Source organism: Carcharhinus amblyrhynchos, chromosome 11 (genome assembly GCF_965287045.1).
Source record: "Carcharhinus amblyrhynchos chromosome 11, sCarAmb.v2.hapA, whole genome shotgun sequence".
In the NCBI taxonomy this organism is placed as follows: Eukaryota; Metazoa; Chordata; class Chondrichthyes; order Carcharhiniformes; family Carcharhinidae; genus Carcharhinus; species Carcharhinus amblyrhynchos.
In genome coordinates, this window is record NC_137334.1 from 7,674,947 (window position 1) to 7,697,016 (window position 22,070).

At 41.3% G+C, this 22,070-nt stretch overlaps 1 protein-coding gene across 4 annotated transcripts in view; it reads right to left on the bottom strand.

Moving 5' to 3' along the window:
* Nucleotides 1-22,070, bottom strand: part of LOC145349904 (protein FAM117B-like) — a 334,408-nt gene that overhangs the window by 153,566 nt on the left and 158,772 nt on the right. The gene's annotated exons all lie outside the window — the stretch shown is intronic.

Below are 22,070 nucleotides of genomic sequence, written 5' to 3' on the forward strand. Positions count from 1 at the left end.
CCAGAATTAAATGAACGCAGATATCTGACAGTTGTGGAGCTGGAGAAGATCAAAGGAGGGATCTGAAAACCAAGAAAATAAACGTAAAATCAAGGCTTTTCTTGACCAGGTGTTACTGCAGGTCAGCAAGCGTGCAAGATACAGGGTAACAGGACTCAAGTGCAATTTAATAAATAGGCTGGTGTAGTTCTGGATTACCTCAAGTTTACAGGAGGATAAAATACGAGGTGCCAGCCAGGAGTCCATAGGAGTAGTCAAGTCTCAAGGTGATTACCCAATGGTATGGTCCAAAGCCCATCTTGGGTCAAATATGACGCTATGATTTCAAACACACTTGGTCAGGCTCAGGCTATTGCCATGGAGAGGGATGGAATTGATAGCAAAAGACGAGAGTTTGCAGCAGGGGCCAAACAGTTTCAGTCTTTTCAATCTTTAATTGAAAAAATTTCTCTTATCCAGTCTTAGACGTCAGATAAGGAGCTTGATCATTTAGCAATAGTGGAGTCGAGATTGATCATTTAGCAATAGTGGAGTCGAGAGAGGTAGTAAAAACATGGAAAACAGATGCAGGAGTAGGCCATTCAGCCCCTCAAGCCTGTACCACCTTTCAACACGATCATGGTTGATCATGCAATTTCAGTATCCCACCTCCGCTTTCTCTCCGTACCGCTTGATCCCTTTATCCACAAGAGGCATGTCCAGCTCCCTCTTACACATATCTAATGAACTGGCCGCAATAGATTTCTGTAGTAGAGAATTCCGCAGGTTCACAATTCTGAGCGAAGAAGTTCGTCTCATCTCAGTCCTGAATGGTTTATTCCTTATTCTTAGTCTGTAATCCTTAATTCTGCAATTCCCCAACATCGAGAACATTCTTCGTGCATCTGGCCTGTCCAGTTCCATCAGGATTTTATGTTTCTATGAGGTCCCCTCTCATTCTTCTAAAGTCTAGTGAGTACAAGCCTAGTCAGCACAATCTCTCTTCATATGTCAGTCCTGCCATTTCAGCAATCAATCTTGTGAACCTTCGCTGGACTCACTCAATAGCAACAATGTCCTTCTTCATACTAGGAGACCAAAACTTCACACAATATTCAAGGTGTGGCCTCACCAAGGCTCTGCATAACTGCAGCAAGACATCCTTACTCCTATACTTAAATCCTCTTGCTATAAAGGCCAGCATGCCATTAGCTTTCCTGACCGCCTGCTGTACCTGATTGCCAGCCTTCAGCGATTGTTCCACCATGACACCTAAGTCATGCTGCACTTCCTCTTTCCCTAAACTGCCACCATTCAGGAATGATCTTCCTTCCTGTTTTTTGCCGAAGTGGATAATTTCACATTTATCCACAGTATATTGCATTTGCCAAGTATTTGCCCACTCAGCTAACCTGTCCAAGTCACCCTACAGCCTGTCTGCATCCTCCTCATAGCACAGACTGCCACCCAGCTTACTGTTGTCTGCAAATTTGGAGATATTGCATTCAATTCCTTCATTCAAATCTTTAATGTACATTGTGAACAGCTGGGGTCCCAGCACTGAACCCTGCAGTTCCCCATTAGTCACTGCCTGCCACTCTGAAAAGGACCCATTTGTTCCCACTGAGGTAGGAGTGCCTCACCAACACCTTACACAGCTCCAACATATACTCTTTGTTTTTAAACTTCATTCCTCTAGCAGTGAAGGACAAAATTCATTGTTTTCTTAATTCCCTGCTGCACCAGCAATCAACTTTTTGCAATTCATGCACAAGGACACCCACATTCCTCTGCACAGCAGCATGTTGCAATTTTTTAACCATAAAAATTATAGTCCATTTTGCTGTTACTCCTACAAAAATGGATGACCTCACATTTATCAACACTCCAACTGCCAGACCTTTGCCATCTGAAACGATCTATATCCCTCTGCAGACTTTGTGTCCTCTGCACACTTTGCTTTACCACTCATCTTTGTGTCATCTGCAAGCTTTGACACATTACACTTGGTCCAAATCCAAATCATCTGCGCAAATTGTAAACAATTGCCATCCCAACACTGATCCCTAAATCCCACCAGCAGTTACTGATTGCCAACCAGAAAAACACCCATTTATCCCCACTCTTTGCTTTGTCAGTTAACCAATCCCCTCTCCGTGCTAATACATTATTCGTAACGCTGTGCACCTTTAATTTATGTAGCAGCCTTTTGTGCAGCACCTTGTCAAATGCCTTCTGGAAATCCAGATACGCCACATCCACCGGTTCCCTGCTGTCCACTGACTCGTAATGTCCTCAAAGGATTCCAGCAAATTAGTTAAACATGAGCTGCCTTTCATGAGTCCATGCTGCGACTGCCCCATGGGACAATTTCTATCCATATGTTTCACTATTTCCTCCTTGATGATAGATTCAAGTATTTGCCTCAATACAGAAGTTAAGCTAACCAGTCTATAGTTACCCGTCTTTTGCCTACCTCTTTTTTTTAAAATAGTGGCATCACATTTGCTGCTTTCCAATCTGTCAGAACCGTGAATTTTGGTAAATTAGTGCAAGCGCATTTGCTATTTCCCGGTTGTAAAGATAGGAATGGATCTGGGAGGCAATAACACATTCAAGGACTTTGGTGTGGAAAAGTTGCTTGGACATGGAGCTGCAGTTTCCAAGAACAGTGAGGGTTGTTCTTCTTTCAGAAGAGGGATGATGACTGCAAATTAAAAAGAAAGAGGGACAACATTTGGAGGAAGAGCCATTAGCATTATTGGTTAACATGGGGAGCAGAGGGGAAGTTGAGTGTTCAGCAGTTTACAGAATCCCTACAGTGCAGGAGGCCATTAGGCCCTTCATGTCTGCACCAACTCTCTGACAGAACACCTTATCCAGGCCCTCTCCTTGTAATCCTACATATTTATCCCATTAATCACCCTAACCTACACATCTTTGGACACTAAGGGGCAATTGCGCGTGCTAATCCACCTAACTTGTATAGCTTTCAGCTGTGGGGGGAAACCAGAGCCCTGGAGGAAACCCACACAGACCATGGAGAATGTGTAAACTCCACTGAGACATTCGCCTAAGGCCAGAATTGAATGGATCCCTGGCACAGTGATGCAATAGTGCTAACAACTGTGCCAGCCCACAGTCAGGATAAGATTGAGGAAGAGGTCCTAGACAAGAGGACAGCAGAGGAGATATTAAAGAGGATCTGAGAAACTACACGAGGATGTGAAAGATACAGAAAAAACAAGTCCAGAATTAAATAATGGCATCCATACGGGCAAGTTTTTCACTGCACAGTCTTAAAATTTAGAAAATACGTGCAAAACCAGGTTTGTTCTTCAAAGTACTAGTGACAAATAATTTAAATCATTTTGAAAGCTGGAAATGCAATACATTAAACAGAGCTCCTTTAGGCATAGATCATTTTGAGTTCTGCACAAACAACTGGAAATAGGTGCAATTTGAAATTTCATTGCCAACATTTTAATGAATTTTATCAGCAAGTAGGTGACAATTGATAAAATATCACCTAAATCAGAGTGAGAGCGGAGTTCAAGTTGTTGTTCGAAGTTACGTTGTCTGTGTTTTTCTTCAAAATACAGTAATTTTTCCCACAGCCTTTCCCAATGATAAGAAGTCTCACAACATCAGGTTAAAGTCCAATAAGTTTATTTAAAATCATGACATTTCGAGCACTGCTCCTTTATCAGGTGATTGGACTCCACTCACCTGATGAAGGAGCAGTGCTCCAAAAGCCCATGATTCCAAATAAACGTGTTGGACTTTAACCTGGTGTTGAGAGACTTCTTATTGTGCCCACCCTATTCCAACACTAGCATCTCCATGTCATGTTTCCCAATGATGATAGGAGGGAAAGAGGAGATACAACTGCGGTCATTAACCAGATTAGTTAACATGAAGAGCCACATCACAGGCTAGAATGAATATGCTTATATTTGTACTTGGAACTCCCTAGCCAAGATCACCATATCTTGGAGAAATTAACTTTGTATATATAGGACAAGCAATTCAAATGGTACCACTCTTCCTCCTCTCTCCTGCCCTGCCAGTTAATGTGCATTTCAGTGAATTGTTGCAGTCAAAATATTTACAACAGATGAAAAATTAATTAAAACCACCTGCTCTGGTAATAAGCATCTTCAAATTTTACAAAATAGGTTTACTCAGATTTGACTCTCATCAAGAGATTTTCAGCAAACTGCCTACAAGGGAATTTTATTCTTGGGATCTCTATTGCAGAATAGTAGAATATTAGAAACTGCTGAAGTACTGAAAAACAACTTCCAAACTTAAATCAAGGTAGCTTGTTATATACTTTGCAATTTACAAATCTGAGCAAGTTTAGACAATGGCAAAATAAGATTGGATGATGATCATGTCCCCTATAATTCTTGTGGAGTTGGTTTTGCATTGCTTCAGACATACCTTTTACTTCAGAGAGCAAGCTGTATGCATAAATATAATTAAAGTAACAATTTTTGTGATAGCAGCAGGTGTAAATGACAGCACCTAAAACAAAACACTGCCTCATGTAGGACATCTTGAAATGCATTCCCTACTGGGTTGTATTTTGAAAGATCACTGTCGCAGAAGACAAACAGATCTATTCAAATATGAAGGATGCAACATGAACATGCTCTATAAACCTAGATTCCCAAAGCATCCATCGTGCAAGGAGCTAAACCAGAGAGCTGGCATCTGCTAATGGCTTCAGCAATCCGCTGGTAAAACAATTTGAAGTAGTAAGATTGCACATTTTGGCAGAGAATCAATTTCACGGACATATCCATAACCACTTGAGAAGCATACACACTTTAGCATATTTCTATAGCTACTTGTTTATTATCAGCATCATGTTCTGACATAGTCCTAAAATTTTAAAATTGCTCACCAATCACAGCCAACTGTAAATAAATACAGCACTCTGAAAAGAAACGTAGCGTGGGAATATAGCAGCAAAACTTAATTTGTGTTATGTCTTTAGTCATCCTCGTGGCTCAGCAAGTTTATCCAACAAAATTGAATCATGTAATTGTGCAATTTAAGGCTAGTGCCTCATGATCTCAGACATCCCAAATGACTAAGATGAATTAAATATTTCTGAAATGTAGTTGCATTGCAGCATAGAAAGTGCACAACCAACTTGCACACAGCAAGAACACACAAATGAAATAGTAACTTGAATTGGCCAAGGTACTCCTCTGTCCCTCTTCAAACTAACGGCATGGCATTTTTTGTATCCACTCCAGAAGGTATAACGTTTCATCCGAAGACATATGTTCCATCATTATAAAAGCCTGCAAAGTGCTAGTGAGAGATTCAGAATTTCCAAATATAGTGAAATTCTGGCCTGCAACTGCGTCAGAGTGGCAATCTCAGTCGAACTGCCACTCTTGACCTGGGAGCTGTGCAATTACAGCAAAGCTGTTTCACCCAACTATCCACACTCAGATGGCACAGTGGCATAGTTGTTATCTGATGGAGTTAGCACTTCTGGACAATTGCCAGATAAATCCTTACATGGGAAATTCCTGAACAGATTTCCCGTCACGTCATTAGAGTACACCCAAATGCAACATTGAGAACCAGGAAGATATGATTGCTTCTCAGTTGAATGTGCTCTGGACCCACTTAGGGATACCTCTGATCGACACTTAGCTGTCACCAATAATCAAAAGAGCAACTATAATTAAAAGAAAACAGAATCACTGAGAATTTGGCTACAAGGTATCTGTGGCAACAATCTAACAGTCGGTTTCAAGTAGCATCATGTGATTTTATGCAAGTAACCTAATGGAACGAAGGATAAATGAAGAAATTAAGTGGGACTAATACATCTCCTATAACAGGAAAAATGAGGCTGTATCTTGAGTGCAAAACTTGCTTCAGTCATTACTTTTCCCTTTCCAAGGCATGTAATTCCCAGCTTTTTACACTATACAACTATTCACTTCAACCTTCCAACAATGGATGTATAGTTCTTGCTGAAGTGATTTATGGTTAATGATTTGTGTATGAATTCAGAATCATATGGCTCAAATAAAAAATTAACAGATTTATTTTCTCTATATGGGCTCTTCCCACCTCTTTCATCCTTTCCATGTCCATCAGTTGCACCTATGGACACTGGATACTCAAAGGAATAGAATCAGTTTATGAAGGTTCAAAAACACTTAGAAGTGATAGTAGGCTCTTCTCTTTTAATTACGCCATCAAAGCAGCAAATTATAAGCTTACATATATAGTTCAAACAGTCGAGTAATTTTCAAATCAAGACATAATACTCATTACATCAACCATTCAATCTACATATTTTTTCCATTTTAGCTTCACTTTTTTCTGTCCTATAAGTGCTCCCAAAATACCATTAGGTGGGGAGTTTAACCAGAGATGCTAATTCAGTGATGATATGACCAATAGGATCTTCAGACCTAGCAGAGAAGCTTGGAGGTGACGTTCCTCTTATGAGACTGTTGTCATTGTACTGCCGAGTGCTGGAGACCTCAGGTTTGAGGGCTACCAAAGGAGCATTTTCAAGTTTTTACAGCACATCTTGTAGCACATACACAATGCAGTCACGATACACCAATAATGGAGTTGGGATGCTCTGCCTTCAATTTTACTGAGCTGAACCTATATTCCATCTATATTCTTTGGGTGGTGTGGGAGAAACTTTGGAAGTTGAGAGATAAACCACTCATTACAGAATTCCAAGCCTCCAAAGTGCTCTTGTGACAACAGCATTTATAAGGCTGGCCCATTGTTGTGATCAATGGTAACTCTCAAGATGTGGGTGAGGAGACTCAGCATTGGTAACAGTAATGAATATCATGGCGAGCTAAGCAGGAACTCACTCTCTTGTTAGCTGCTGAGCACCTGAGACTGTCACATGAATGTTACTTGGCACAACAAGCCCATGCCTGTATGGCATCCAGGTCTTGGAGCACGCAGGCACGAACTGCTTCAATGTGAGGAATTGCAAGTGGAATTGTACAATAAACAACAAGCATGCATCCCAACTTCAAAATTTATGATGGGAAGGTCATTGATGAAACAAGGGGCAGCACAGTGGTTAGCACCACTGTCTCTCAGTGCCAGACACCCGGATTCAATTCTGGCCTCGAGTGACCATCTGTGTGGAGTTTGCACATTCTCCCAGTGTCTGCATGAGTTTTCTCCGGTTTCCTCCCACACTCCAAAGATGTGCAGGTTAGGTTGATTGGCCAAGCTAAATTGCCCTCTAGTGTTAGGGACATGGTAAATACGTGGGGTTATGGAAAAAGGCCAGGGTGGGATTGTTGTTGGTACAGGCTTGATGGGCCAAATGGCCTTTGTCTGCACTGTAGTGAATCTGTGATTCTATGAGAAGATAAATGGACCCAACACACTCCCTTAAAACTCCAGTAGCAAGGCCTTGGGGTTGAGATAATTAGTCTCCAATGAACATAGGACAAAAGAAGATTGTTATCTCCAATCAATGAAGCATTTATTGCTGGTAATGACCAAAAGCACCTTGGGGATGCCCAATTTTGAGTTGCTAGTTCTGCCCTTAATAAAAACCTCATTTAACAGAACTGTATTGCCACAAAAAGGAACGTGTCCTCAATGTGGAGAAAGAATTTGGTCTCCCCGAGGACCATGCAGCAGTCTCTCCTATCAAAGTTATATGGATTGACAGATCTGCAAGGTCAGCTTATTGCCTTACAGTTGGTACTGAAAGAAGCAACACCAAATGCAGTCTTATCAGCTACCTCATTTAAGCATGGTGGTATCAAGTTAGTCTAGTTGGGAATGTTACTTCCAGGCAACATTAAAATTCACCAAAAATTGCCTGGAATGATGAGAAAAGGGGAAGAAATTTCCAAAGTTAATGGAAAGTTATTTAACAACTATGTTTATAAAAAACAGCCAACAATAGGAGAGAATATCCTGAATTTGATATTGGTCATATCGGCAAAACCAACAATTCCTCCAATGTTGCTAAATCATCAGACCGTTTCTTCGGCATCCAATATTGGACGAGCAGAAATTTCCTCCAACAAAATAAAACTTGCTTAGCTGCTCCATGGGCAAAAGGGAAGCAAACAATCTTTTTGACACAACTGCTGAGCAATTCAAAAGCAGCCTATATAACTCACTGAATCTCTCACTTTCCATGCTGACAAAGCTGTATTTATCAATTCAACATGATCGACATAGCAGTCTCAAATCTTTATCCTGCCACTCAGTGGATATAATACTGAGCTCAGATTGAAAAGTCTCAAACATACAAGAGGAACTTGTGCACCTGGATGTTGCTCAAACTCACCTGATGAAGCAGCGGCGCTCCAAAAGCTCATGATTCCAAATAAACTTGTTGGACTTTAACCTGGTGTTGAGAGACTTCTCACTGTAATACTGAAGATGGAGAAAGCTTTTTGGAAGGCACTTCAAACAGTGGTCACCCCACAAATTGGGAAAGATTGGACAGTAAAGTAAGGTAACAAGTGGGTGACAATTCTAACATTGTATTTTATGCATTAAGGACCTGTTAATCAAACAATGATAGTATTATAACGGTTAGCTCTATTCTCTCTCCACAGATGCTGTCAGAGATGCTGAGATTTTCCAACATTTTCTGTTCTTGAGACTCAGCAAAACTCTGAATAGGCATGAGCGGCAGGAAGTTGGTCTCAAAATGGCAGTGAACACAGGAAAGACCAGTCTTGCAAGCTAAGTTTCAATAGCTGGTAAATAGATTAAGGCAGAAAGAGTGAAGAGAAGAAATCTCAGGATCACAACCACTAATCCATAACATAAAATAGGGACAAACAGATTAGTTGTCCAAAGTGTAACTTAAGGAATGGTAGAAGAGGAAGGATTCAAAACTCATTCCTTTGGAAGCCAGAAACAATTCAGGCAACTGGGTTAAGAGTATACAGCAAGGTGAGCTGCGTGAAGTGTGCACTCCTGACTTTTTTTTTTAAAAAAAGGTCAAGTTTGCAAATACTTACCTTGCCAGTTGCTTAAAATGGCAGCTATAAAGGCAATGGGAGTGGCTGCATTTTCACAAGTTCTGGTGCTAATCATCTTTTAATCCTTGTTTTTAATCCTGAAGTACAATCCATAATTATTTGATCCTGATGTACAAAATCTGTGTTGTGCTCCTGGTAGATCCTGACTAAACTTTGACAACAGGGAGCCAAGTCAAGAAAGGCAGTCAGAGACAACCGGGGTGGGTCCCAGTTCGCAATGACAGTTTCACTGGTGAGTGAACCTATGCTTTGGCAATGCTACAGGCATCAAGATGATGGCTCCTGTCGAGGGAAGTTGCATTCAATGGTATCAGTTGCCTGGCAGAGATTATTGGAATTCGCATTGATGAACTCTGAGAAATCCAAAAGAAAATGGATGGAGCAAAGGAGAGAATCCAATCAGTCAAGGAGGCATTTCCTTCACGGGGCTCACCTTCAGTCTGTGGAAATCCTGCTGCATGGTGCAAACGTCCTGGTTGATTCAGGATGGGAGTAGTAGTATCCATACATTCAGCTTCCCTAAGGGAGCTGGGGATGAACTCTTGGCCAAATTTGATAACTGGCTGCCACACTTTCACAAACTCAGTTTCAAGACTGGCCATTGAGTTTGATTGAGTGCATTTTATTTGGTCTTGAAACCCTGGGGTCAGTCCAAGACTCCAACCACTGGTCTTGTGTTTTCTTGCCTCGTGTTCGTCAAGAAGGGCTGGAGGCAGCCAGACACAACAGGTCCTCATCATCTTCCAGGTCCTAGGTTTCTCCTTACTGGGGCTCCAGGGTGATGATATGGTGGAGGTGCAAAGGCTTCAGTGAAACTCTAAATGGATCCTGGATGGTGCTCAATGATCCTATCATGGCTTAGGTTTTTGAGCTCCTTGGATGGTTTTATTATCCTGCAGTTCATGATTAATCCTGAACTTTGTTCCCTTGTGATTATACTCCAGATTTTGTGTTATTGTTTTTCATCCTGACAAGGCAGTATGGTATGGCACAAAGGTATCTGTCACCTGTTATCCTGCAAAAATCAGGACTATCCATTTCTCATCTTTGATGGCATTTGTCCAATGATGGATCAAGAGAGCCCTTCATTTCATGACCATTTGCATTCAGTCTTGGTTTTGGTGCATGTTACCAGGGTGAGTTAGGGGATCTGGCCACCCTGCTTCTGGCCCTGTCAAATTCTAGCCTTTGCATTTCACTGTTTGCAATACAGAAATATGTCCTGGTTTGGGATTGTTTGTAGGTCTCCTTTATGTCGGGGAACATGCTGAGTTGGTTGTATGACATGAGGGTTATGTGGTCTTACCTTGTTTTTTTTAATGCTGTAATCCTTGCATTTACACGGAGGCAGTTTTTTTTGATAATATTCACTTTAGAGAGGAGTAACATTAAAGCAGGGTGGCAAGTAGGTGATTTGGAATAAAAGGTAGTTGGTATGACCTTATAAGTCCTCAATATAGGTAAGGAAAACCCTCATTAGAACTACTGGTGCCTCGTTTCTCTTTTGTGTTTTCGTTATTTTGGAATTAAGGAATCCTTGCTCATTTCCTATGAGGGTACAATCAGATCATGTATCCTGAAAAGGGCTGGGGGTTTTTGGTGTCCTTGGCACCTCTGGTGTTGTTGAGAGTAGGAATACTCCTGGTGCGGTCAGCTAATGCTTGGCTATCTAGCCTTTCATATTTACTTGGCTGCATGAGTAGTGACAATGGTTACTTGATTAATTGACTGATGGAATGTACAATGAGCATACCATCCTGTTGTTAGGGTTTCTTTGATGAGTGGAATCTCTGACCATGGAGCTCAAGTGACACCCCTCAGGTGCCTAAATATAGGGGTACTTTGCTTTGTTCAATGTACAAGAGTGATCCAATTGGAGGAGATGCGGGGCGGGGTGGGGGGCACCACAGAAAATAGTTGAGTTCAAGAAAAAATTAGATATAGCTCCTAGGGCTAAAAGGATCAAGGATGTAGGAGTAAGGGGAAATCAGGATATTGAATTCGATGATTAACCATGATTATAATGAGTGGTGGAGTAGGCTCAAAGGCCTAAATGGCTTACTCCTGCTTTTGGTCGCTATGTTTATCCTGGTCAAGTGGAAGGTATACTGGGCAGGGAGTAGGTCATCCTTCCGAAATGTCCCCTTTCAGGAGCATTTGGATTACTTGCTTTAAGACTTGGTTCCCCTGGGGATGGAGTATCCTGTTGGCTTCGTTTGGTTCAGCCTCATCTTTCTTCAGTTAGAGGTTAGTGCTCAAATTATCCAGCATCTCCTCAAGGCCTGGGCTCCCCACGGCGCCTGGGGGGCTGATATAGGCTCTGATTTGTATATATTTCATTCAAGAGGATTTTCTTCATCTTATTGGGAGGAGAATTGTACCTTCCCTCCAAAATATCCCATTGAGTGGTGAATGATTTTTCTTCTCCTTGATGGTAGGGTTTCCTTGGTGGAAAATGGTTTCAGTTTTCTGGTGTTAGCAGGGCCTAAATGGTACCTCTGATGTGGCTAGAGAGGACAGAGGTCTGTTGTCTTGTAAGTCATGGTGTGGTATGAGAATTCTTGGCTTACTGCTCCTGTACGTGAATGAACATTGCATTGATGGCGATATTCTGATGCTCCCCTTTTTCTGGGGTATCTTTTCATTATGTAGAAATGCCAGCGTTGGACTGGAGTAAACACAGTATGAAGTCTCTCAGCACCAGGTTAGAGTCCAACCAGTTTATTTGATAGTAATCCCACAAGCTTTCGGAAAGTGTTCCTTCATCAGGTGTGTGGAAGGTTCTGATCAGAGGGAGGCATATAAAGACACACAGTTTACAGAATACTGATTAGAATGCAGATAATGCGAGTGAGTCTGCATTTTTAAAGACTTAAATAGCAGGTTAGCTGCAAAGATTTGCATTCTAAATCAGTATTCTGTAAACCATGTGCATCTTTATATGCCTTTCTCCGATCGGAACCTTCCACACAACTGATGAAGAAACACAGTTTCTGAAAGCTTGCGGGATTACTATTAAATAAACTGGTTGGACTTAAACCTGGTGCTGTGAGACTTCTTACTATCTTTTCGTTGCCAGAGATGTGGGGATGCTGAATTAGGTCCAATTGGTTGTACTTTACCCATAAGGGATTCTGTACCTTGTGCAGCTCTGTCTTTCTTACCTTCTGGAGGAGGGCATGCATGATTGTGCCACTTGGTCATGGCTTCATCTTTTCATCTTGTAATTCCCTCATTTGTTCTGGTATCCTTTCATCTGCACCAATTACAATGATTGATAATCTGAACAATTTGTATATTTGCTGGTCTTTTCTGTATGTGAATAATGATCATTCCACACTGTACAAGATTTTGCTGATTTCATGTGTCTTGTGCTAAAATGGAAAACGCTTAATAAAATCCTTTATTAAAAAAAGAAAACTAGGAACGCAAAGCAAAGGCATGAAAGAAAGTTGGCAAGCCAAACTGAAAAGCCAAAAACGTTTTATCCGGAGCTCATAAAATGACCAGAAAGGTAACTGTAGACGTAGAGTATGTGTGCATAGTTCTTAATGAATACTTCGCTTTGGTCTTCACAAAAGAGGACAATGCAGATATTGTTGAGGAGTGCGAGGTATTGGATAAAAGGTAAAATGAGCATGACGGGAGGTATGTACAGAAGCCCTAGCAGCAGTCAGGATGTGGGGCAGAAAATAAATCAGGAGATAGAAAAAAAGCATATAAAAAGGCAATATTACAATAATCATGAGGGACTTCAATATGCAGGTGGACTGGGAAAATCAGGGAGGTCACGGATCCCAAGAAAAGGAATTTATGGAGTGTCTAAGAGATTTTTTTTTGGAGCAGCTTGTGATAGAGCCTATTAGGGAACAGGCCATTCTGGATTTGGTGATGTGTAATGAGGCAGACTTAATTAGGGAACTTAACATGAAGGAACCCTTAGGGAGCAGCAACTACAGTTTGATAGAATTTACCCTGCAGTTTGACAGAGAAACTGCAATCAGATGTAACAGTATTACAATTAAATAAAATAACTACAAAGATATGAGGGAGTAGCTGGCCAAAGTTGATTAGAAAGGGAGCCTAGCAGCAAAGACAGTGGAAGAGCAATGGCAGGAGTTTTTGAGTGTTATTCGGGAGGCTCAACAGAAATTCATCCCAAGAAGGAGGAAACATGTTAAGGGGAGGAAAAGGCATCCATGGCTGATGAGGGAAGTCAAGGACAGCATAAAAGCAAAAGCATACAAAGTGGCAAGGATTGGTGGGAAGCCCGAGGATTGGGAAACCTTTAAAAGTGAGCACAGGACAACTAAAAGTAATGGGGGGAGAAGTTGAAATATATAAGAACATAAGAAATAGGAGCAGGAGTAGGCCAACTAGCCCTTCGAGCCTGCCCCGCCATTCAATAAGATCATGGCTGATCTGTCATGGCTCAGTTCCACATTCCCGCCCTCTCCCCATAACCTTTAATCCCCTCTCTTATCAAAAACCCATCAACCCGCGTCTTAAAAATATTTAGCGAGGTAGCCTCCACCACTTCAACGGGCAGAGAATTCCAGAGATTCACCACCCTTTGAGTGAAGAAGTTCCTCCTCAACTCCGTTCTAAACCACCCCCCCCCCCCTTTATCTTGAGGCTGTGCCCCCTAGTCCTACTATCCTTTCTGAGTGGGAAGAGTCTCTCCACCTCTACCCTATCCATCCCATTCATCATCTTATACGTCTCAATGAGATCTCCCCTCATTCTTCTAAACTCTTAACGCGTACAAGCCTAATTTATTCAGCCTCTCCTTGTAGCTCAACCCCCTCAACTCCGGCATCAGCCTAGTAAACCTCCTCTGCACTCCCTCCAAGGCCAAAATATCCTTGCGTAAGTACGGCGACCAAAACTGCACACAGTACTCCAGCTGCGGCCTCACCAATGCCCTATACAGCCGCAGAAAGACCTCCCTACTTTTATATTCAATCCCCCTCGCGATGAAGGCCAGCATCCCATTCGCCTTCCTGACCGCCTGCTGCACCTGCAAGCTGGGTTTTTGCGACTCACGCACAAGGACCCTGAGGTCCCTCTGCACCGTCGCCTGCTGCAGTTTTTCTCCACGCAAGTAATAATCCTTCCTACCATTATTCCTACCAAAGTGGACCACCTTGCACTTGCCAACATTAAATTCCATTTGCCATTTCCTGGCCCATTCGCCCAGCCTATCTAGATCCTTCTGTAGACTCTTCATACCCTCCGCACAATTTGCCTTTCCACCAATCTTGGTGTCATCAGCAAATTTCAACACCCTACGCTTGATTGTAAGTAGTATAAAAAACAGAATTCTTTGCAAAATATAAAAGATAAGAGGCAAAAATAGACATTGGATCACTAGAAAATGAGGCTGGAGAAATAATAATAGGGAAATAAAGCAATGGCAGAGGAACTGAATAGTTAGTTTGCATCAGTCTTCATGGTGGAAGATACCAATGGGATGCCAGAACTCCAGGAGAGTCAGGGGTACAGGTGAGTGTAGTGACCAGCAAAAAGGAGAAGGTTCTGGGGAAACTGAAAGGTCTGAAGATAGGTAACCGGATGGACTACATCCCAGGGTTCCAAAAGAGATAGGGGAGGAAACTGTGGAGGAATTGGTGGTGATCTTTCAGGAATCACTGGGGCAGGGAGGATACAGTAAGAAGTCTCACAACATCCAGGTTAAAGTTCAACAGATTTATTTGGCAGCATTAGCTTTCAGAGCCTCAGGCTTTTTCTTCAAGTGAGTAAGGGCTTGTGTTCACAAACAGGGTATATAAAGACACAAACTCAATTTACAAGATAATGGTTGGAATGCGAGTCTTTACAGGTAATTAAGTCTTAAAAAGGTACAGACAATGTGAGCAGAGAGCAGGTTAAGCACTTGTTAAAGAGATGTGTATTGTCTCCAGCCAGAACAGTTAGTGAGATTTTGCAAGCCCAGGCAAGTCGTGGAGATTACAGATAGCGTGACATGAACCCAAGATCCTGGTTGAGGCTGTCCTTATGTGTGGAACTTGGCTATCAGTTTCTGCTCAGCGATTCTGCGTTCTCGTGTGTGTCATGAAGGCTGCCTTGAAGAACGCTTACCCAAAGATCGCTGAGCTGAAACTGATTTATTTAGATTTCCAGAAAGCCTTTGACAAGGTACCGCACAGGAGATTGTTAAATAAGTTAAGTGCCCATGGTATTATGGGTACAATCCTGACATGGATAGAGGATTGGTTGACTGACAGAGAATGGAGATAAAGGGGTCTTTCTCAGGATGGCAACCAGTGACTACTGGTGTGCCTCAGAGGTCAGTGCTGATTAATGATTTGGAGGAAGGAATTGAAAGCAATGTTGCTAAGTTTGCAGATGATACAAAGATATGTAGAGGGACAGATATGTCGAGGGCTGCAGAAGGACTTGGACAGGTTGGAAAAATGAGCAAAGTGGCAGATGGAATACAACGTGGAAAAATGTAAAGTTATGCACTTTGGAAGGAGAAATGAAGGCATAGACTATTTTCTAAATAGAAAATGCTTAGGAAATCAGAAACACAAAAGGGACTTGTTCAAGATTTTCTTACGGTTAACATGCAGGTTCAGTTGACAGATAGGAAGGCAAATGCAATGTTAGCATTCATGTTGAGAGAGCTAGAATACAAGAGCAGGGATGTACTTCTGAGACTGTATAATGGCTCCAAATACCATTTGGAGTATTGTGAGCAGTTTTGGGGCCTATATCTAAGGAACGATGTGCTGGCCTTGGAAAGGATCCAGAAGTGGTTCACAAGAATGATCCCTGGAATGAAGAGCTTGTCCAATGAGGAACGGTTGAGGACTCTGGATCTGTACGTGTTGGAGTTTAGAAGGATATAGGGAGATTTTATTGAAACTTACAGGATACTGAGAGGCCTGGATAGAGTGGACTTGGAGAGGACGTTTCCACTAATAGGAAAAACTGGAACCAGAGGGCACAACCTCTGGCTAAAGGGACAATCCCTTAGAACAGGCACGGAGGAATTTCTTCAGCCAGAATGGTGAATCTGTGAAACTTTTTGCTGGAAAAAGGCTGTAGAGGTCAGGTCATTGAGGGTGTTTACGACAAAGATAGATAGGTTGTTGATTAATAAGGGGATCACGGGTTATAGGGAAAAGGCAGGAAAATAGGGGTGAGAAAAAAATCAGCCATGATTGAATGGCAGAGCAGACTTGTTGGGCCGAGTGGCCTAATTCTGTTCCTATGTCAATGGTCTTATATGGTAAGCATAGGGGGAAGTAGTAGTATTAAAGGGATTAGCATCCTTGAAAATGGGTAAATGAAATGTATGCCAGGCTGTTAAAAGAAGCCAGGGAAGAAATAGCACACAGTCTAACTATCATTTTCCAATCCTCATTAGATGGAGATGAGATGCCAGAGAATTGGGTGTGTGCTAAAGTCATACCATGGTTTAAAAGGGGAGCAAGGATAGATCAAACAATTACAGGCCACTCAGTCTGATCTTGGTATTGAACAAATTATTGAAATTAATTCTGAGGGTCAGGATAAATAGTCACTTAATAAGACATGGACTAATTAAGAACAGTCAGCATTGATTTGTTTAGGGGTCATGTCTGTCTAATTTGATTTGATTGTTTGAAGTAACAAGACAGACTGATAAGGATGGTGCAATTGATGTGGTCTACATGTATTTTAGCAAGACTTTTGACAAGGTTCCACAAGGCAAACTGGTTTAAAAAAAAGCCCATGAGATCCAGGGGAATGCAGCAAGCTCGATACAGAATTGGTTCAGTGGCAGGAAATTAAAGGTGCTTATTGATAAATGTTTCTGCGAATAGAAGGCTGTTTCCAATGGGGTTCTGCAGAGCTCAGTACAAGGTCCTGCGTTTTGTGGTATATATTAATGATTTGAATGTAAATGTCAGGGGAATGATCAAGACGTTTGCAGACAAAAAAAAAAATCGGTTGTACATTAGTGAGGATGATGATGATGTGGGCAGAAAAGTGGCAAATGGAGATCAACCCAGAAAAGTACAAATTGATATATTTGAGGGAGGTCAAACAAGGTCAAAAAAATTAAGCAATAAATGGGAGAATACAGACAGGTACAGGGGAAGAGTATCCACTCAATCCCAGCAGTAGGTCAATAAGGCAGCAGCACATCAAGCAGCGCTGAAGAGAAAACATCATTTAATATCTATAATCTGCTACAATTTTCAATTTTTGAAATAAATAAACACACAAAGGAAAGCCAGATAAATACCAGAAAGGAAAAAAAATATGTTGTTGGTGCTAGAAAGGGCAGAGGAGACTCTCATGAAGCAGAAAAGTTGCACAGAAATTAGCCTACGCAAGGTGTTCACAGAATTAGCTGATATAATAGCTGATGTAGCTAAAGGATGTGGTGAATGTACACCAATAGATCAGCTACTTCTACCAACCCTAATAGGAATGTTCTTTTCCTATTGGGGAACACTTCAGCAGTCACAGGCATTCAGCCTCCGATCTTCGGATAAGAGTTCTCCAAGGCGGCCTTCACGAAACACAACACAGAATCACTTAGCAGAAACTGATGGCCAAGTTCCACATGAGGACGGCCTTAACCGGGATCTTGGGTTCATGTCACACTATCTGTAATCCCCATGACTTGCAAAATCTCACTAACTGTTCTGGCTGGAGACAATACACATCTCTTCAATCTGTGCTTAACCCTCTCTCCACTCACATTAACTTTGGCTTCAAAGGTACAGACAATGTTTCAACTCTGTAGAGCTCTGAAGAGAAGTCAAACATACTTGAAGTTTTTTTCGTCTCTCCAGATATGCGGCCAGACTGAGCTTTTCCTAGCATTTATTTTCATTTCACAACATTCCACATGCCAACATTTACAGCATTTTGCTTTCACCTATAAAGTAACTGCTGTTTGAAGATATTTGATGTCCCATTTATGTAACAACCCACACAGCAGTCTTTAAACAGAATGGTGAATGGACAAGATAAACTACTTGCTTACAAGATAAACTATTATTTGAATGTTGTGAAAATCAAGCACTCAGTACCAAGTACCACCTTTTTAAAAAACAGGCAGAGCCCTTAGTTTTCACCATCCTGTTTTGTGGTTCTAAGACAATGCTCACTGCATCCAGATGCCATTGCTTTGTTCATGGAATGTGGACATCAATGGCAAGGCCACCATTTATTGTCCATCCTTAACAATAAAAGATGGCATTTTGAACTACTGTAGTCCTTGTGGTGCAGATAAACCCACCGAATGACTAAGGAGGATTTCCAGGATCTTGACTCAATAACAGGAAAGGGATAGAAGTTGCAAGTCAAGATGATACAGGACTTGACAAAACTTGCTGACCTTATTCCAAGTGGTAGAGGTCACAGGCAAGAAAGGTACTTGTGGATTCATTCTACCCATACACCTCAGAATTTTACGCTGTTTGTTCAGGGTTTTTTTTTGAAGTAACCCTTATTTGAGATGAGGAGCTGAAGGAATGCAAAGGTCTGGGAAACTGGACTGGTCACTCCAATTAGAGAGTGATTGAATAGCTTAAGTGCACCATATGATCATGGTAACAAGATGTTTAGAAGGTATTGAGATGGATGAAGTGCATCTTTTTGACTCTATGCTGTTACTTGTGCTTTTTATATATAGTGATTTAGTGGCAGTATGCATGAAATGTAGAAATTAAAGCTTAAATTGGTACAAGAGTTTTGCATAAACTATTGTGTGCTGTAGTGATATTGAACGAGGAGTGCGATCTATCCAACTTCGTATTGTGAATTGCAAGCTCAATACAGAATCATGTAATCACATTGGAACTGATTTACCCAAATACTCTTATTGGATTGGTAGTGGCACATGGCATAGTGGTTAACACAACTGCCTCACAGCGTCAGGGACCAAGGTTCCAATCCAGCCTTGGTTGACAGTCAGTACGGAGTTTGCACACATTCTCCCGATATCTGCATGGGTTTCCTCTGGGTGCTCTGGTTTCCTCCCACAGTCCAAAGATGTGCAGGTTAGTTGGATCGGCCATGTTAAATTGCTCGTTAGTTTCCAAAGGTATATAGGTTAGCTGGATTTGCCATGGTAAACGTGTGCAGTTGGGTCTGGGTAAAATGCTCTTATCAAGTGTCATTGTAAGTTCGGTAGACTGATCAGCCTCCTTGCCACTGCAGGGATTCTGGGGATTATTCAAAACTGATTCTGCTATCGTTATAACTGACGCGTTACTTTATTGCGTCATTGTGGTGTTTAAAATAATGAAACAGGGGAACAATTCCAACTACTGTCAATGAAGTCTTGGTGAGTTGCTTCAGTGCATTTTGTCCATGGTACATGCTGCACTCGATGCTCCAGTAACGAAGAAAGTGAAGGTTTCACATAGAGAAGTGAGATTCCTCCCACGGTCCAAAGATGTGTAGGTTAGGTTAGGTGGATTAGCCATGCAAAATTGCCCCTTAGTATCCTGGGATGTGTAGATTAGAGGGATGAGCAGGATAAATACATGGGGTTATGGGGATAGAGCCTGGGTGCAATGGTTGCCGATGCAGACTCAGTGCGCCTAATGGCCTCCTCCTGCACTACAGGATTCTATGATGGCTTAAGGTGATAGACATGGTGTTAATCAAGTGGGGTTTTGCTCTGGAGAAGGCAAGTTTTTTTTTGTTGAAGCTGCACTCATCCAGGCAGGTGGAGAGTATGCCAACACGCTATTGCCTTGTGCCTTATAGACAGTCTTTGGGGAGTCAAGAGTCGAGTTAAGGAGAGGTTGGACTTTCTTGTTGGAGACGGCCATTGCCTGGCATGAATGTTACTTGTCACTTATCAGCTGTAGCCTGAATGCCACCCAAGTATTCTAGCACATCAGCACAGACTGCGTCAGAATCAAAGTAGTCACAGATGAGTACAGAACCCTGTACAATCAGCCTTAATTATACTCTTATAAAGAAGAAAAGATCATTGCTGAAGCAGCTAAAAATGGCGATGCAGAGGACACTAGTTTGAGGAACTCCTGATGTGACAGCCTGCGGCTGAGATGATTGTTCTCCAACATCCAAAACCTTTCCTTCGAGTTAGGCAGGACTCCAGCCAGTGGAGAGTTTTCTTCCTAACTTCCATTAATTTTGATTTCATAGGACTCCTTGATGTCAAAATCTGCTTTAATGTCAAGAGAAATCACGAATCTGGTCTCTGGAATTCAATCATTTTATTCATTTCTGGATTAAGGTTTGGAGCACACCAGCCCAACTGAAACCTAAACTGAATACTGGTGAACAAATTATTACCAAGTGCCACTTAATAACAATGTTAATTAGACTTTCTTTCTCTAATTTGTGTGTGAACATAGCAGCACCAAAGACATACTTGGAGCAAAAGTTGTTGCTGTGAACTGCTATTTTGCTCTGGCAATAGGATGGAGCGAACACTGGTCTAAAATCAACCTGCATCAACTTTACAAGCGAGTTAGTCATCAAAATGAGATGCAACATAGACACACCTAATTCAGTAGGTTAGTTCATGTGCTGAAGTCATCATTACAATGCAATGAGAACCAGAAAAATCTGCACTTATATTGTCTACTCACAACCTCAATCCTATTTGCATACATATTACCCTGGAGTGCAGTGGTTATTATGAATAAATGAACTGATCAGATTTTCTCTGAACAAACGTTGGCCAGGGAATCAGAAAAACTTCCTATCTTCTTTACATTGTCCCACAGGATCTTCAAAGTCTACCTTGAGTACTAGTGCAGTCAACAAGGTCTGGGTTTAACATTTTAAAAAGTTGCATTGCAACACTCCTTCAGAACTATATATTAGTTCACTAAATGTCAAAGATTTTGTGCTAGGCTAGAAACCACACAATGGCAAGCTGACACCAGCAAATTTAACAATATTAACAACACACAGTGGAAAGGGGTTTTGTAATATAAATGGAACATAAAGACAACTTGTGGCAGGGGTATTCAACCAACTTATGAAGACACCAAGGCAGTCAGCCTAGACATTCATATCACAGAGCCTCGGTGCCAAGTAACAAAATATGCTAAAAGCTGATTACTTTGATGTATGTTTCAGGTTGAGTTTTGCATCACTTTTGTAGGAGGATTACATATGACTACATCAAAGTAGCATAATTTTATACCTAGGAAAATGAAAGAATTGGAAAAAACTGCACATCGCTCTCCCTCTCTGAATCAGTTTCCTGGATATGACACTGTCATTAGTTTTAAGAGAGGTAAATAAATGGATAAAGAAAATGTTATTAATCATCCCAAATATTTCAGGTTGTAACTTCAGGACACCATATGAAATTGTTGCATTATAACTCAAATAAGGCTATTAAAACCTACTCTATCAACAAGATCATTGCTGATATTCTAACTTCATCTTCATGCATTATTCCCATATCCTCCAGTTGTATGAGTATGCCAACATTTTTCAACATCAAAAGCAGTCATTCCAGATCGTAGACAATGTTACGGCGAAAAGGCATAGCTGATAAATTCAATGTAGTAAAGTACGAGGTTATCTATTGTGGATCACAGAAATGCAAACAGGAATACTTGCTTCATGGCAAGAGACTGGCTAAATACAGGAGCAGAGCATACAAATGTACAAATTACTCAAAGCTGGTGCGCAAGTACAAATAGTAATTAAAGCAGCTACAATGTTGGCCTGTATCTCAAAAGGGATTTGAATTGTAAAAGTGATGCTCCAGCGGGCCACTTTCAACCCAATTTGGATTGTTTTCGAACCTCAAGATGTATTTGTTCTTGAAGGAAATACATATAGATTCAGAAGAATGATTAATTATAACAGGTTGCACGGACTTGCCATATATTTTGAGTTTAGAAAGTGAAGGGGTGAGCTAGACAAAATATTTAAAAATTATTAGATTTATTTATATGATTAGAGGAACTATTTTATGATTGAAGTTTTCTGAATGGAATTAGATCATGGGCATTGAGAAACGGAATCAGACAACACATTTTCCCTCCAAAGAGTATCGAAAGGAACTCTCTCCCATAAAAGGGGTAT